At 48.4% G+C, this 3480-nt stretch overlaps 1 long non-coding RNA gene across 2 annotated transcripts; it reads right to left on the reverse strand.

Moving 5' to 3' along the window:
• Positions 1-420: 420 nt before the first annotated feature.
• On the reverse strand, positions 421-2164 carry LOC129383604 (uncharacterized). 2 transcript variants are annotated; one of them, XR_011896236.1, is made up of 3 exons: positions 1781-2164; positions 1103-1595; positions 421-960 (listed from the first exon to the last, which is right to left on the reverse strand). It is a non-coding gene; the product is annotated as an uncharacterized lncRNA (long non-coding RNA). The 2 variants fall into 2 exon arrangements; XR_011896235.1 differs by having other exon boundaries at positions 421-1595.
• Positions 2165-3480: the final 1316 nt, after the last annotated feature.

The following is a 3480-nucleotide window of genomic DNA, read 5'->3' on the forward strand; positions in this document are numbered from 1 at the left end:
CCGGAAAACAATCATATCTGCGGGTTTTGGGCGCAGCAGGCCAATGAAAGCATGGAAAGGCATTGCTTCTTTATAAAAGAAGTGCCACGTCTCACGAGGCAACGCAGTAGTAATTTTTTTCCCCTGTGAATTCATGAACGTTTGTGCATGACGTACAAGCTCGGTCAGAACGTCTTTACCGGTCAAAAAACAGCCTGGAAGGAAAATGGCAATTGTACTATGAAGAAAATGGGCAGGCGATGTTGCACGCTGAGCTGTCAATTTTATATTCCTTAGGCGAGCTCATCACTGTTCCTCCTGTACGAGAGAATCTGCTCACCAGAGTCGACAGCCGCGGAGGGCAACGTCCTGTCGCTCTGATTAGTCTGTGTACTTGAATATCATGACTATATTCGTGGTAAAAATTACCAGCATAACAAAGTCAGTGTATGCAGGAATTTATTTACAATAAAAAGTTGTCAGCTCGCGCGCGCTCGAGCTGTTTAAACGCGCAAAACCTTTCGACTGAGCGGCTTAGTGATTAATTTTTTGCGATAGGCCACTCTGTCCGTAACAAGAGCAACAATGTTTGATAGGAGGGGCTTTATGAATTTCTTTGCCACTATTGACGATGTGACCGAGGCATGGTCTTCTCTTGCCTCGCATATAAATAGAGGACAACTCTCCAGATGCGGCAAAATCATTGCCGTGATCTTCTTGCACACATCGTTTGTGCCAATACGTGGCACTGCGATGTCGATGGCCTTACTTTTACAAGAACAGCTACAACCTCGGGCTTTGGGAACACCAAACCCCCTCTAGTTCGGTGGTTAATAAGTCCCATCACTGGTGATATTGATGGTTCCGAATCATTCAGTCTCGGGCAGGCGCTGCACATCCTTTGTTCTTCTATCGCTTTCACGACGAAACCGGCGACGTATGCTACTGCAGCGGTTTCTACTGTTGAAGGCGGCCGCTGCACTGAAAAAGAAAAGGTAAGAACAAAGTGCTCATATATCAGGACTAATTAAGGAATATGGAGCTCCAATCCCGGCTTGAAAAAGTAATAAGCTCGAAAGGCTATTATAACTGCATGCGCAATACATGAAGTCTGCCTACTTACAGGGCATCACTTTCAAGGGCGCCAGCAAACTGTTGACATCATCCACGAAACTCGGTGGTTCACAAATGCTAGAAAACAAAACGGTACAGAAACTACATATTAGTGACCGGCATGAAAAAGGTGCAAAAGCATGGGGAAACAGCACTAGCTTGAAAGTAGGAAATCGCTAGTTGCTGCTGACACACTGCTTTGATCATCCGCAATATCGGGTGGTTCAGACAAGCTGAAAAACAAAACAGTGCAAGAACAAGAAGTTGGTTACCACTGTATGTGGTGTACAGAGGTAAAAGAACCAAAGGAAGCGCGCGTCCTTTTTGAAAAACTGACATCAAATAAATGGTGCTGCAGGGGATGTGCATACCTGAGTAGTGCACTACTGGTTTTAGCCGAGGTGTTCTGAGGAATGCTCGATGTGTCCAGTCCTGAAGATGTCCCGCTCGGCACAGCTGGATCAACTCTGCTCAATTGGGTTGATGTAGAAGCACTGTACATGCTGGAGAGCAAAAAAATGAATACGACAGAAATGACATCAGAAGGAAAAAATGCCAAGAAAATTTTCTAGCATGTTTCAGCACATGTTCAGCACAGACTAGCATTAGTGAACAAGTGAAATTAAACCGCAAGAACTTCATATACAGTGAAATACACTTAACTTTGCAGCAAAACTTGTGTGCTTACCTCATAACAATCTGACCATTTCCAACATTTGATGCCTGCGATGCACACAGGATGCCAGTCCGGAGTAACTTTTGAAGGCCGAAGGTGACAGCTCTAGCGTCTAGACAGTCATTGCAACCCGCCATTTGACGCAAAGCACTGAACAGGACCTCAACCGGATCACTTGACAGATTTCTCGTGAGGACATAAAAGAACCCACTATCCAGCAAGTACTTAATACAAAGAACAGAAGACTTGCTTGTGAGCAGCAGTGCCTCGTAAGTTTCTGGGCTTAGGAATTTTTTTCCACTTGATTTGCAGGCACTGTGGAGACTCTCAAGGTACTGCGGGAATTCGTCCTCAAGCCAATTCAAGCGTCCATCTGTCGCAGAGAAGAAATGCATCTTGTCGGGCTTGTTGTAGGACTCCGATGTATTCGCCTCTCCAAGCATGTGCCATGCCGCCGCGCCGTCGGCAGGAGTGGGAGAACAGCGCCGCTCCGCGGCGCGCGAGGAAACTTCTCCGATTACACCTCTCCAATGGGGTGCGCGCTGAATGGGACGGCCGGAGCAAGCCCCGCCGTGCGCGCGTGATCGAGGCGGCCGTGTCCCGGCGTGAAAGCTTCAACGGGAACTTTCGAGGGGGCGCCAGCGCCGACTTGCTTTCGCAAACGAAAAATAAAAAAAAAACAGGCAGCTTAGGAGAGCAGATGGCGGTACTTTTCGAAGGTAGACGGGTTTTGCAAGCTTTACACGAGGGTTTTCCAGCGTAGTGTTCCAGTATATGCTCCCGCAGGGAGCAGAGTTGCGAATTTTTCCGGCGCCACTCGCTCGGCTATTTGCGGAGCTCTATCACGTGGCGCAAAATGATGTCAAATGTTCAACTGCCCCGCCGAGAAGTCAACTTTACGGGCGCGACGCCGACTCGTCGTTTCCGTCAGTGCCATCGACATTGCATCGGCGGCCCGCGCTGACATTGACTCGTCAGCTCCGCGTTGCATCTACGGTATTCGACAAGCACAGTGTGATTTTCTCAGGGATTTTCGTGAAGTGACGCGAAACACATCATAGTGACACTTACATCCCAGTATGACGGGGTGCAGCGCACCACACTGCACAAACCACACGGAAGGTGGCAAATCTTTTTACGCGTTGCGTGCGGCAGTGTGGCTGCTGCGTACGGGCCGGCCGGCTCCGAAAGGGACCGGCATGCGCGAGGCTCCTTGTTTACGCGTGTCTCGTGCAACGTCCCAGTTAACGCTGAGATGCGTACGCCTGGCATGAAAGGTCGATCACTTGTGAGATTTTTAACGTATACGTGCAGCGCGACACAGGCGTGGGACAATAATGAACGACACGTCTGTCTTGCCCTGCGCGTATACGCCAAGAGTGTTAACTTATCAACTCGCTATGCTGGTCGTACGAGTGTTCTGACTATGCGGGCCTAGAACAGTGGGTTCAAAACAGAGTAAATACTAGCAAATATACTTTGCCCGCTGCACCGTGGTTTATCTCTCCTGTGTTTTTCTTTTTTTTTCGGCGTTCTGATTTTTCATGTAACGTTGATTTATGTGCCCGTGTTCATTGCTTTGTAGTAAGCGAGAACGCCACGCCCTCCTGCTTATGATGCAGTTCTGATAGCTTCAGCATCTAGCACCCGCAATATATTGCTTGTTCGATCAGCTTTAGTCGAAATGAGAAACGTAAAATTCTGCGTGTACG

The sequence above is a fragment of the Dermacentor andersoni genome, chromosome 8 (genome assembly GCF_023375885.2).
Source record: "Dermacentor andersoni chromosome 8, qqDerAnde1_hic_scaffold, whole genome shotgun sequence".
NCBI classification, from domain to species: domain Eukaryota; kingdom Metazoa; phylum Arthropoda; class Arachnida; order Ixodida; family Ixodidae; genus Dermacentor; species Dermacentor andersoni.